Source organism: Fukomys damarensis, unplaced genomic scaffold (assembly GCF_012274545.1).
Source record: "Fukomys damarensis isolate Sample0158 unplaced genomic scaffold, DMR_v1.0_HiC HiC_scaffold_16, whole genome shotgun sequence".
In the NCBI taxonomy this organism is placed as follows: domain Eukaryota; kingdom Metazoa; phylum Chordata; class Mammalia; order Rodentia; family Bathyergidae; genus Fukomys; species Fukomys damarensis.
In genome coordinates this window covers 58,872,405-58,888,106 of record NW_022900928.1, presented here as the reverse complement: position 1 = coordinate 58,888,106, position 15,702 = coordinate 58,872,405, and positions in this window count along the sequence as shown.

Sequence of the window (15,702 nt, the reverse complement as noted above, 5' to 3'; positions counted from 1 at the left end):
TCATGTGTTGTTACTTCACCTTTTTCATTCCTAATTGCATGGATCTGAGCCTTTTCTTTCCTTTTTTTGATAAGGTTAGCTAAGGGTTTATCAATTTTATTTATTCTTACAAAAAAACAACTCTTTGATTCATTTATTTTTTGTATCATTTTCTTAGTTTCCATTGCATTGATTTCTGCTCTGATCTTTATAATTTCCTCTCTTGTTCAATCTTTGGGTTTTTCTTTCTCTTGTTTCTCTAGATTCCAAGATTCATCATTAGGTTTTTTATTTGAGCTTGCTCTATTTTCCTAGTGTGGGCATTCAGTGCTATGCATTTTCCACGTAGAAATGCTTTCATTGTGTCCCATAGATTGCTGTATCTTGTATTGGCATTATCATTTATTTGTAAAGACTGTCTAATTTCTTTTTTAATTTCCTCTGTGATCCATTGATTGTTCAGGAGAGTGTTGTTCAATTTCCATGTGTTTGTGAAGTTCCAAGGTTTCTTGTGCTTTTGATATCCAGCTTTATTGCACTATGATCTGATAATATGTATGGAATAACTTCGATTCTTTGGCAGTTTTTCAAACCGGTTCTGTGAGCTAGTCTTTGGTCTATCTTGGAGAATGTCCCATGTGCAGCCAAAAAGAATGTATATTCTGATTTTGTGGGGTGGAACACTCTATAGACATCTATTAAATCCACGCTTTCAAAAGCTTGGTTCAGTTCTAGTGTTTTATTGTTGATTTTCTGCCTAGATGATCTGTCTATTTGAGATAGTGGGGTATTTAGATCCCCCACTACAATTGTACTACTACTTATTTGGTTTTTCATGGTACTTAATATTAGTTTTATATAGTTGGAGCATTAGTATTTGGTGCATATATATTTATGATTGTCATCTCTTCCTCTTGAATTGTTCCCTTTACAAGGATGTAGTGGCCTTCTTTGTCTCTCTTAATCAGTTTTGGTTTGAATTTTACTTTGTCTGTGAATAAGATTGCTACCCCTGCTTTTTCCTGGGCTCCTGTCATGTGGAGAATTGTTTTCCATCCTTTCACTTTCAGTCTATGGGCTTCTTTTTGCACTAGGTGTGTTTCTTGTATTCAACATATTATTGGATTTTGCTTCTCAATCCATTCTGCCAATCTATTTCTCTTGATTGGTGAATTGAAGCCATTGATATTGATGGTTATAATTGATATATAATGACTTATTATTGTCATGTTATTGTCCTTTTGTTGACTCTTTTCAGTCCCCCCCGCTTTTAGTTTCTTGCCTTGCCTATTTGATTTTGTCTGTTGGTCCTCATGGTGTTGTGAATTTCATTGTCTTTTTCTAGGATATTGTTTAGAATTACTTGTAGTGCTGCTTTGGTATTCATGAAGTTTCTCAGGTGTTCTTTGTCATGGAAGTATCTAATTTCCCCATCCATTTTGAAAGAGAGTTTTGCAGGACACATTAGTCTGGGTTGGAGGTTTTTTCTTTAAGGACTTTAAATGCCTCACTCCAGGCTCTCCTTGACTTAAGCACTTCTGTTGAGAAGTCTGCTGTGATTATGATGGGCTTTTCTTTGCATGTGATTTGTTTCTTTTCTCTTACTGCTTGTAATATTTTGTTCTTCTGTTGGATTTCTGGGATCTTGATTATTATATGTCTAGGTGTAAATTTTTTTTTATTGTTGCTAGTTGGAGTCCTATATGCCTCAGTTATCTGTATGTCTAATCCTTCCCCTCTGTTTCAGAGTTTTCTGTCATTAATTCTGTTAACAGCATTTTTAAGTCACTTGTATTTTCTCCTGCTACTTCATGGATTCCTATCAGTCTTATGTTATTCTTCTTTGTATCATCTAGGAATTGTTGGATCGATTTCTTATGATTCCTTACTGTTTTTAAGAGACCTCTCTTTTCATGGTCACTGACTGCAATCCTATCTTCTATATCTGAAATTCTATCTTTTCATTCTTGTATTCTGTTGAGTACACTTTCAATAGAGCTTTTAATCTCCTGGATATCTGTTCAAATCTGTTTTATGGATTCCATTTCTTTCCTGTGTTAGGCATTCATTGTTTCCATTTCTTTCTTATGCTGGGCCTTCATGGTTTCTATCATGGTCCTCAGCTCATCTATTTTTTTTGTCATTTTCTGTTGCAGAGTCTCAAATCATGTCTTTCATTTTGCTCACCATCTTTATGGTTATCTGGGAAATTATTTCTGTTTTGAATTTTTCTAGAGCCTGATTGATCTGTTTTGTTACTTCCTGTGCTATGGATTCAGGGTGTCCTGCTGGTTCACTATTACCTTTCTTCCTCATTTGCCCTACTGTTTGCCTTTGGTCAACTGGAAATCTGTCTTTGTGTCTTGCTTAAGTTTTTTCTCATTTTTATTTTTGTTATTGGGTTATCCTTGGTTTAATTGCTGGATTATTACTTAAATCTTCCTGATATAGTTGTGCTTTAGCTTTTGAGTCTCTAATGACTCATAGACATTCTCATTTTCATAATATTGGAGAAAACAACTCATTAAATCAATCACAATCCTTTATCCCGAGTGATGCTATCAGCAGCACAATAGGATCAAGCACGACTTACAAATTGCCCACTTGTGGTAGTCATTAATCTATCACCTTTATACCATGTGAATTAAATTAAAATCAAGAGGCAGCCCTAAATATGTTTGCAGTGAATATGCTTTTCAATATAGCATATTTACCATTTAGGATGGGGGCTTAGATGAGTTAGGATGAGAGGAGTAGATAAGTGAAAGAATTGAAGAAGGTTTCAAGTGAAGCCAGAGAACATAGAATGACCATACAACCTTTACAAAACTATTAAATTCAAAAGGGATAGACAGAATGCAAGAATAAGGACAAGAATATATCCCCTTAACAGTAACAGCGGCTCACGTTCCTTTGAAACTACTGACCCATGAATGAGATAAAATGACAGAAGAAAAGAACGTAAAGAAAAAAGAAAAAATGATAAAAGAAGAAGTCTGAGTTAGGGCAGGAACAGAAAGCGAGATGATGGATAATATATTGGAGCAAGAGGCTGAGTTGGAGAAAGAGGACAGAAAAAGAAGGAATTTGAAGGGCCTCTTTCAGACTATGTCTCTGCTGTCATAATATATCACGTGCACAGCCATGTGCAGAACCAAGTCCTCTGATCTCAGCTAGCCAATGGCAGATCCCTGTGACTCAGACTGACCTCAGGCCACACGGCCCAGATTGAATTCCCCAACCTGCAGGGCTGAACTCCACACACTTCTATTATAGGTCTCCCCCATCCTTTCTTTAAAGATGTTCAAAATTGGAGCTCAGGAAAATATCCTTTATGATCACCTATGCCTCTGCAGAGTGGGTCCAAGGACTGGCCCAATCAGGAGGTCTGGGTGTGGGGTCATGGGGGTGTTTAAAGGGTGCCCAGCTACCTTCTTTGCTGGAGCTGTTGGCAGAGCAGGCAGGGGAGGGCGTGGCTGTCCCGTCCCACTGAATGGGCCCAAGCAAGCTGGTGAGAGAAATCTCAGGGTGGCCTTCCAATCTTGCCTTCCTCGCTGGGTCTGGTGGCACACAAGCAGGGGTGGGTGCGGCTACCTGGTCCAGCTTAATTGCTATTCTTTAAACTTAGCAAAAGCTGGGAAGGCATAGGGTGGGATCTGAGAGAACACAGAGCTATTTCAATAATGTTGATAATGTTCTCATACATTGGATGGGTGGTAGATTCATAGATAATCATTTTATCTTTATGCTCAAATCTTTACATGCATAGATAGATAGATAGATATAGATATTTGGTGTGAGAAGAGAAAAAGAAATATTCGTGTTACCTAGATTGTTGATATCATAATGTAAGATTTTATATTTGAAAAGTTCAAGTATATATGTACAATATACTGACATTTACAGTAAAAATACTTCTAAAATAAGATAAATTATAACCAAAAACTGCTTTCTGGAGAAGGATAAAGGTCCTTATTATCTGAAGAGCTCCAACTTGAGATATATAACATTTGATAAAACATGGATATCACAGATTCTTTAACTGGCACAAATGTATAGAAGTAAAGTGTTACATTAGTGCTTTAAGAATGCTAAGAACCTCAGTGGTCTTTCCTCAAACTATTTTCCATTTACAAGTATTAAGATTGTAGGTGCATTTAAATAAACCTTATAATGTAGTAGTGGCAAACCTATGACATACATGCTGCACAGTGGGGTGTTTGGATCATTGAAACTTCTAAAAGGTTTGCCATCATTGCTATAGTGCATAAAGAATGAATCAGGATAGGAAGCAGTGAGGGATAGAAATAGCACTAGACTTGGAGCCAAAGACCTAGGTTTGAATGCCAACTGTCACTCATTGCTATCTGAGGTTTACAAAGATATTTAACTTCTTTTGTTCTTGGTTTATGAATATGTAAGATAGTGATAATAAGAACTACCATTCAGAATTAATAAATGAAATGTATGGGATGGTCTTGTTAAACTGTAATAAATAATGCAAATATCATTAGGGCTTTTATGCAAAGTCCTAAAATCCAGTTATTCAAAAATATAATCACCCATTCAATTAACATAAAGTGAGCACATATTCAACAAGTAGATGACACTGCTCTTGATGCTGTGAGCATCTTGAGATACAAAAGATCTAGTTTAAGCTTTTCAGGAACAGAAGGCATTTTTGTGTCTTTTTGCTCATATGTGTAAATATGAACTACAAAACGAAACTGTATGTGTTAGCCCTAGTAGGATTAGCACAGAAGAAAACACTGTAAACAATAAGGCTGGAGGATACCAGTTCTAACTAAAGCAGTAACAAAAAGATGACACTGGGCCACTTTTTAAAAGTGTAAGATTTCTACCCTACTCTAAACAAGGAAGATGACTGTCCAAAAAGAGGGAAAATCATAAGTCAGCACTTAGAATCAAAAGTATACCTTGCATCATCATTGAAATCATTAACATTTGCCTCCTGTGTAGACCCATGGTTTTGCATGGTTGTGCTTTGTGTACAGTGTTCTTACTGTAAGTAAGTGTACTAACCCCGCATACCATGAGATCCTTGAGTGCCAGGATCATGTCTCACAGAGCCCAAGGCTGTGTGCAAGGTTCACAGTGAGGTCTCAGTAAATGAGTGGCTGATGTGTTTTTAGGAGAGGCTTTGTATGTATGTGGGAAGAGAATGAAAAAAAAAATCTTCACAGAAAAGTGCTTTAAATTAAACTGTTGGTATATAGAAGCTCAGATGTATTTCCAAACTACCATTTTCCCATTTATATTAGTCAGGTTTCCTATCTCTGCAACAAAATAGCCAACACCCATAACTTTAAGGAGGACGGGTTTGTTTTGGCTCACAGTTTCAGTCCATAGCGGGATCCAAGGCAGAAGCAGCATGGGAGAGGGACAGGGCTGAGGAAAGGTGCTCAGCCTGCTGTAGACAGGAATCAGAGATACACAAGGGAGGAGCCAGGGAGGGGTTCACTCTTCTTCAGTGACCTGCCTCTTCCAACTAGGTCCCACCTCTGAACACATGAGATGGGGAGGCATTTAGATATAAACTATAACGCCATAAGTCTGTAGTTTGTATTTTGCAAATGGTATTAATTTTGAAAGATGTGTATGCACACACACAAATGCATGAACATGCAGACACATGAGTGCACACACACAAACACACTCTAACAAGGCAAACTTACTTTTGAAATCTGATCAGTGATTTGTGTTCTGTTTGTTAGTAGTAACAAAACAACAACAAAGTTGAGAAATAAAGTTGTGTTTGAAGGTTTTAAAATTCTCTTCATAAAGCACTTGAATTTGTAGATACTTAAAGCAACAAGCCAATGACAATTTTACACATATTGAAGTCTACAATATATTTCTCCTGGTTTTGAGTTCTTTTTTATAAATGTAGTTCATTATTGTCAGAGAGGTCTTTGACCTATTCCCTGAATTTTATGTGAGACAGTTAAAATAGTGAATCCCAGTATTAAATCCAAATCCAAAATATATGATTTGAATTAGAAGCTGTAAGAAGATTCATCCCCAATATAAAATTATTTGTAGGAAAAATATTCCAAGGCACTCTATTTTTAAGTTATTAGCAAGTATATTCTCAGTGAATCTTTTTCCTACCCTGTTGGATCTCTGAAACAGCAGGAAAAATATGTTGCCAATAGAAATATTTTTATAACTTTATTTTTATTCCCTTTGAGATAAATCTCAGAGTACAAGTTTTTGAGAAGATATCCAGTAATAAAGAGCTATTTGTCCTATATATACCAACAAGTATTTTATAGTTTGACTTTGTGCAAAAAAAATATGAAACCCATATATTAGACAGTTGATACTGATATTTTAAAAAGAAATAACAAATCATCATTTAGTACTACTCTAGGACATTTTTCTCATCTGTGGTTTAAAAAAATATTCTTATTTATAATAAAGTATCAGGTATTTATATAAAAGTACCAATTTTTTTTTCATCAAATAGCAGTAGGCAATTTGTATTACATTTGAGAGATGTTTGTCTTACTGCTTTTGGCAACATATGAAATTACCCTTAAGAGGATATCAATGGAGAAAAAAAAGACATCTCTTTGTATTTACAATCACATCTTGAATTACAGAAAGAATATTCTTGAAAATTGCTCCAAATTGATTTTTGACTTTTTAAAAAGCAACCTTCAGTGCCCAGATAGAGTAATTGGAACTTTAAATGATTTAAATTGGATAGTTTCACACACAAATATGAAATTACCCTTAAGAGGATATCAATGGAGAAAAAAAAGACATCTCTTTGTATTTACAATCACATCTTGAATTACAGAAAGAATATTCTTGAAAATTGCTCCAAATTGATTTTTGACTTTTTAAAAAGCAACCTTCAGTGCCCAGATAGAGTAATTGGAACTTTAAATGATTTAAATTTGATAGTTTCACACACAAACACACACACACACACACACACACACACTACTTCATTTATTCATTCTTTCATCCATGCATTCAACTAATGTTTCCTGAGGGTAGCTGGGACCAAGCTTATAGTTGGCCCAGTAGGGAACAGTTTCCTGCCCACTGGATGTTAGATACCCTTTTAGAATTCTTACTCTTCCCAATCCTATGAATCATATTCTGTCCTAAGATCCAGAAAATGTGGCCAAGAAAGCCAGCCAAAAATAACGAAAATGATGATAATAAATATTCTATATGGAACACTTGCAGTTTACATTTTTTAAAAATCAGATCTGTCATTATATTAGTCAAAATGAATGCTTGGAAGCTTATAGCTTCTGAATCAAGATGTTTATGAGAACAACAAAGCTGATTATTAAATTATTGTACTTTGAACATTTGCTATAAATATATAGCATAGGTTTATGTTTTTAAGGGTATGCTTATAGAATATTTTATCATATACAAAATCCTTTCTGTTTCAGTAGCTTCCTGCAAGGAAAGGTATGGGAAACAAAGCATCTAAAGGTTATTTCTCCTATGTATAATGCATTCATCCCTCAGTGTCCCCAAGAGATTGTTTCCAGGACCTCTAGGAATTCAAAATCCTCATATTCCCAAACCCCTCAAATACAATATGCTACAATATCTGCATAAAATGAAGGTACATCCTCTTGTATACTTTAAATCATCTCTAGATTATTTATAATTCCTAATACAAAGTAAATGTTATGTAAACTGCTATTATACTTTATTGCCTATGGAATAATGACAAGCAAAAATGTCTGCACATGTTCAGTACAGATGAAAAACTTATTAAAAACATTTTCAGGGGCCAGGGATTTAGCTTAGTGGTTCTGCCACCTGCCTTGTGAGCACAAGGACCTCAGTTCGATCCCCAGTACCAAGTAAAGTAAAACAACAACAACAACAAAAATCATTTTCTAATCTGCAGTTGGTTGAATCTGTGGATGCAGACCCATGAATACAGAGGGTGAATATATGTTAATGAAGACTGCCAAACAGAGCAAGATTTAGGGAATTTATGCAACATGTTTCTTCTATCACTGAACTTCAGTTCATGGTAAAGTTTTGTTTATCTTTATTCCATTTAACCCTGATCTTCCCTACTTCACTTCAAAGGGAAAATGCTGGCATTACTTTTCTCTTTTGAAATCAAAATATCCTGTTTCAACCTGTTCTGTAGTGGCTAGGATTAAAGAACTGCTATTCCCATTTTCTAAGGCTGCTCTGACTACACCAAAGAAAAAAACCTTCCCACTGCCTGATAATCTTGGGTAAGTCCTCATCATGTCTTCCTCCACCTAGATAACTATCCATTTCCACTGTCAGCAATACAAAACAAAAACTTCAATATTCTTTGAAAACTTTATTTTATAAAACTAGATTCCTATTCAAACATTCATAGCTCTCCTAATCTTGAGAACGGATGAACTAGAGAACTCTAAGTGCTTTGAATAAACAGTTGGGTAACACAGGCTTCTGCTTCTCCAATGTGTCTTATTTCAAGGTTATTTAATGTATAATGGCTAGTATATCTTAAACCTACAAGACTGCTATTATCAGTTGTGGGGACTGAACCCGGAACTTTCTAGGTTCTTGCTAGGCAAGTCCTTTACCACTAATCAGTATGCTATGTCCCTGATTATATCTTAAGTAGATCATCAACACTGTGCTTCTCTACTATTGCCTTAACACTTATAAAAATAGCAAAGGTAATTGCCATAAACTGTTATAGATTTAGGAACAAAAAGAAAATCATTTGGCTAGTACATTTCTCATATTAATATTATATAAGTGTAGTATAACACCTGTGCCAAAATCCGATGTTGCTGTAGAAGAATATGGTTCAAAATAAGAACAGTGGGCTAGCAGTGTTGTTCAATGGTAGAGCACTTGCCTATCATACATAAGGCCCTGGGTTTCATCTCTGAAACTGCAAAAGAGGATGATTCCTTTCAATTCAAACTGGTTAAATATAATTTCAGTCAAACATATCTCAAGTAATATTCTTATATAAAAGAAATATTGACAGGCTAACATTCAGTGTTTTGTTTTAAATAACAGTAGTGATAATGTGACAGTTATAGTAATATCCAGTAATGTTTATGAGCACTATATCATTTAATCATCACAGCAGCCCTATTGAGGAAAGTAGTATCAATTATCTTTGATCTGTATAGAAGGAAACCAAGGTACACATGAAGTAATTTTCCCATACTTAATAAGCAATGGATTTAACACTCAGACCCAGAAACCTAGTCTGTCTACTTTCATTGTGCAATACAATTTACACCCAGTAGAAAATTTGCAACTACTTTGATGTTTATTACAATTGAAAGAGTCAGGATAAAAGTTAAATTTAACAAAGCTTATAGTCCATAGAGGTGAAGAAAGAATGAACTGCAGCACTTCTTAAACATTTTACTGAATATAGTACAGGTTCAGTATAATCTGTGATTAAATATGTTTATGAAATACAGTATTAGGACAAGTGAACGTGTGTTTTTGTGGGAGTGTATATTGAGGTTTTAATATGCTGATAGGCACAGTGAATCCCTCATTCACAAATTATGAAAAGAAAAATTATTTGATCAAGAGCACTTTTGTTTTGTGGGGGACATACCTGAAGAGGAGAGCTAAAGTTTTCCAACATAAATTTTGGAAAAACTGATCTACGGGACAACGTAGGATTAGAAACTGGATATGAGTAAGTGGGCTGAAGCCAAGGAAAAACTCATTGGAAGGGTCAGTGAAGAAACTCACAGAGTGGCAGGTTGACTGTTACCTTATAACAAATATCACTGAAATATAATAATATAATATAAACCACAGAAAATTTTACAGGCATTTGAGATCCCAGAATCACTCTTTCTTCAATTCATTATCCATTAGGAAGGGGTTGAGGCTCTTTGTCTCAATGAAGTATGATGACGTTAGGAGTCCAACTAGCTTGACACACTTGTACTGGAGGGAACAAAGCGACCACAGCCAAGGATTGCTGAATGGCTGGTCATCATTGATTTACTCTATTCTCCACCTTCTCACTTACAGCTCTCTCCTTAACACATGAGTTTTTTTTTTATTTTGGGGGTTTTGTTTTGTTGTGTTTTGGGTTTTAAATAGGCTAAGATTATTCCTGTCAAGACTTTGTGTGTGCCTCTTCCAGATTCTTATGTTATCTGACTCTTTCTTATCATTCAGAGCTTAGATTAAATGCCACTTCTTCACAGAAAGTATCACTTCAATCTCTTGTGCGGGCTTCTCTGGACATACAACCAAGCTTCTTAGGTTGAATAACATTATTACCATTGTTGTCACATAATTCTCTGGATGTAGAGTTTGGGTTTTTTTTCTCCTAATTAGAATGTAACAATGGGTGCCAAACTCAGTTACTATGTCCAGCAAACCTAGCTTTCAAAATTACAAGAGAAGTAAAGGTCTTAAAAAATAGGCATAAGCTAAAGAATTCATTAACACTAGGCCAACATTGCAGAAGATACTTGAAGGAATCCTACATACAAAAGAAGAAGAAGAGATGAACTATTAAGAATTAAGAAAAAATCAAACATTTATTTAAAAAACACAAACTGTAGGAATTAGTACATAACTTCCTATAATAAGTCTGAAGCAAATGGTCTGAATTCTCCCATTATGAGACACAAACTGGCAAATTGGATTTAAAAAAAAAAAAACAAGACCCAAACTCTTTGCTGCCTCAAATAAAATACTTTAAATTTATCAAATTTAAAAGACACATAAAAGGAATATGAAAGACTGGAAAACAATATTCCATGCTAATGGATCTTGAAAGCTATATAGTAGGGGTAGCTATATGACAAACAGATTTCAAGACAAAATTAGACCAGACAATAAAAGGCCACTACACATTGGTAAAAGGAACCACCAAGAGGATATAATAATTTATAATATATATTTCACAAAACAAACACAACTCAACATGAAGAAACACATAGGTCTCAATATAATAATAGTGATGTCAGTGCTCCACTCTTGCCAATAGATAAATCAGCCAAACAACAACAAAGAAACAATAGAATTAAGCTACATGATATATCAAATGGACTTAACAGATGGCTACAAAGCTTTCCATTCAACAAATACAAAATATACTTTCTTCTCAGGACCTCAAGAAATGTTCTCCAAATCAATTATATTTCAGGCATAAAGAAAGTCTAAAAATACAAAAAATAATTTCTTATATCTTATCAAGTCGTAATGGAATGCCAGTATAAACCAATAGCAAGAGACTCTATAAAGACTATGCAAACACGTGGAGGCTGACCAGTTGACTTTTGATCAATCAGTGGATCATTGGAGAAATCAGAGGGAAACTATTTGAAGGAAAAATTTCTAGAATCAAATGAAAATGGAAACACAACATACCAGGATATCTGGGATATGGTAAAGGCAGTTCTAAGAAGAAAGTCTATAACCATGAATGCCTATATAAAAAAGTTAGAGATCTCAAATAACCTAATGATGAATCTCAAAGTTTTAGGAAAGGGAGAACAAACCAAAAGGAAACACAACAGAAGGAAAGAAATAATAAAGATCTGAGCTAAAATTAATGAGATAGAGACTAAAAGAACCATGCATAGGATCCATGAAACAAAATAGTAGATTCTTTGAAAAAGAAATAATTGATAAACCCCTAGACAAAGTAACAGAAAAAGAGAAGACCCAAATTAATACAATTAGAGGTTAGAAGAAGTGTTACAACAAACAACACTGAAATTCAGAGGATATTAGGGACTACTTTGAAAACCTATATTTTAATAAGTTGGAGGATATAGAAGAAATGGATAAACTTCTAGACCCATATAACCTACCAGAACTGAACCAGGAAGATATTTTCTTAAAACCTAAACAGATCAATAAGCAGTGATATTGAAGCTATTATAAAAAGTCTCCCAACAAAGAAAAGTCCAGCACCAGACAATTTCATTGCTTAATTTTACTAGACCTTTAAAGAAAAACTAACACTGATGTTTCTCAAACTATTTCATGAGATAGAAAGGAGAGGAATGCTTCCCAACACATTATATGAAGCCAACATTACCCAGGCAGGGAAACACACAATAACACACAGAAATAACACTGTAGACCAATATCATCAATCAACATACATTTAATTTGGGAGGTATCAGGAACCAAACTTGGGACCTTGCACTTGCAAGGCAGGCAGTGGAACCACTGAGCTAAATCCCCAGCCATTCAATTTTTTTTTTCCTAGTACTGGGGATTGAACTCAAGTCCTTGTGCTTGCTAGTCAGGTGGCAGCACCACTGAGCTAAATCCCTGGTCCCCCAAATATTTAATAAAATACCTGTAAACAGAATTTAACAGACATTAAAAAGGTCATGCATCATGATCAGGTTGGTTTTATTTCAGGGATGAATAGATGGTTCAATATCTGCAATAAATGCAATGCACTGTATAAATAAATTCCAGGATAAAAATTACATGATCAAGCAGAAACAGCTTCAATAAAAATTCAACATCTCAGACCAGAGAAACTATTCGGTATTTACACATGTGTGACTTATTTATTTCACTTAAGAGTATATCCTCAATATGTATCCATTTTCCTATGAATGACTCTAATTTCTCATTCTTTATGGCTGAGTAGTATAATACTACAAAAGATTGTAATGAGATAATTAATAATGTGAAATAGGAAGAAAAGGGCTAAAGGTAGGGAAAGTGTATACTACAAAAGATTGTAATGAGATAATTAATAATGTGAAATAGGAAGAAAAGGGCTAAAGGTGTAGGGAAAGTGGGAAGGTTAGGGGAAAGGGAATAAGGGAAAAGAAAAAAGTATGAGAAAATGAAAAAATGGAAATAAAGTGTTTGTAAATGGGGAGGCTAGGAGGGGGTGAAGGGAGGGCAGGGACAAGGGGAAAAAATGAGAACCAAGACCTGTCATTGAAAGGTACAGGATCCCAGTAATGAATGTAACTGTATTGTATACCTATATTGTACCAATAAACTTAATAAAAAGAAAAAAATTCAACATCTCTTCATGATAAAATCCCTGAATAAACTATGAATAAAAGGATCATAACTTAGTCTAGTAAAGGTCAATTACAACAAACTCACACCCAACATCATTCTGAATGAGGATAACAAAGTATTTTCTCTAAAATTTCCAGTGAGGCAAGAACATCTACTATCAGTACTCCCATTCAATTTAGTATTTGAAATTTTAGCTAAAGCAATTGGCAAGAGAAAGAAATAGGCATACAAATAGATATTTACTTGTAGATGATCTGATCCTATACTTAGAAGACCCTAAAAAGTCCACCAAAAGATTTTTACAGCTGATAAATTCACCAAAGAAGCATGAAATAAAATCAATATTAAATAATTCCTGTTCTACATAACATTAATAAACTAACAGGAAAATAATTCCTTTCACAATAGCTTCAAAAAAATATCTAGTGATCACTCTAACCAAGGAAGAACTTTTATGTTCATAAATTGGTAGAATTAGCATTGTTAAAATAGATATATTACCAAAAGCAATCTACAAATTCAGTGGAATTCCCATGAAAATACCAATGAGATTCTAGGACTACAAAAACAATGTAAAATTCATATAGAAGTTCAAAAGACCCAGATTAGCCAAAGCAATCCTCAATTAAAAAAAAAAAAAGAAAAAAGAAAAAGCAAGACTGGAGGCATCATATTACCCAATTTCAAATTATACTACAAAGCCACAGTAACAGAAATAACATGGTACTGGCACAAAAATAGACATATAGACCAATGGAATAAATAAATTCATAGAAACAAATCTACCCAATTACAGCCATCTTATTTTGAACAAAGGAGCTAACATATATATTGGAGAAAAATATAGCCTTTTTTAACCAATGGTGGGGAAACTGGATATGCATATGTGGATTTAAACTAGAATCCTACAAAAATGAATAAAATTGGGGAAAAAACTATGTTTAAAACACACAACTTTGAAAATGCTAAAAGAAAATATAGGGGAAATATTTGAAGCCATAAGCACTAGTAGACTTCCTAAATGGGATCCCAATAGCACAGGATAATAGCAAGGATCAGAAAATGGGACTTCATCATATTAAAGTTTCTGCAAAGGGAAACAGCTAGCAGAGTGAGCCTAAAGAAAGGGAGAAAATATTTTCCAGTTGCTCTTTCACCAGAGAATTAATACCTAGAATTAGTAAGAAGCTCAAAGAATGTAACACTAAAAAATATCAAATAGCTCAGTTATCAAATGCACAAATAAGCTTAACAGACCCTTCTCAAAGTAGAAATGGCCAATCTGTAAATGAAAAAATAACATCTTTTACTACTAGGGAAATTAAATCAAAACTACATAGAAATTCAGTCTCATTCCGATCAGAATGGCTGTTACCACGAATACAGAAAACAAAAAATGTTGGTAAAGATGTAGGGCAAAAGAGACTCTCACACCTCTGGTGGGAATGTACATTAGTACAGATGCTGTGGAAATCATTATGGAGGTTCCTCAAAAAGAAACACCCTAAAAATAGTCACCATTTGATCCAGCTGTACCACTCCTCAGTATATACCTGAAGGAATTAAAGTCAGCATACTATAGAGATACCTTCATACCTGCCTTAGTTACTTTCTTCTTGCTGGGACAAAATACCCAGCACCCACATGTTTAAGAAGAAAAGATTTATTTTGTAGAGGTTTCCATCCACTCAGCTGGTTCCAAGGCAGGGCTGCATGGAAGAGGGTCACGACAGGAGAGAAATAGATCATCAATTCATGATATATGAGTCAGGAAGCACCACAGAAATAAAGGCAGGAGGTGATACAGATGATAAATAGATGATAGATAGATAGACTGATAGATAGACTTCACCTCCCAACATCAGACCCAGCTATAAACCCATCAGTAGACTAATCCAGTGTGATACCTATGATGTAGTCACTTCCAAATAGCCCCACCTGTGAGCACCTGAGGCTTGGGGAAGGGAGGCATAATAGATGTAATAGATAATAATAATATGTAATAGATATTAATAATAAAGATAACAATAATAGATAATAATACATAATAGACGTAATAGATAAAAATACTAGTGTTTTTGTTTCACAATTCACAATAGCCAAGATACGGAACCAGCCTAGGTTCCATAGAAGAATGAAGTAAACATAGTATATATACACAATGTAGTATTATTCAGCTGTAAAGAAGAAAAACGTGTCATTTTTCAGGAAAATGGATGGAAATGGAAATTATTATGTTAAGGGCAATAAGCCAGACTCATAAAGACAAGTACAGCATATTTCCCATAAAATTTAGCATCTAAAAAAATCATATGAAAGTAGAAAGGAGACAATTATTAGACAAAAGGAAGAAAATAAGAAGAGAAAGAGGAGTAAAAGGAGGATAATGAAGAGACGGCTATGACCAAAATATATGCACTGAAACCTAATATTTTGTAAAATTAATATGCACAAATCAAAAATATGTAAACATCCCAGATAATTATATAAGGACTATTTCTCTGTTATATGTAATAGAGATAATTAGAAATCAATTAAATATGTATCAGTAAGATACCATCTGAATAATCAAGGCATTTAAACAATAGACTATTCTGCAAATAGTGTAGAGATTCTAAGTCTACTGATATGGAAAGATGACAAGGACATACTGTTATTAAAAGAAATAAAATTATAAAAGCATATGCACAATATAATCCCATTCAT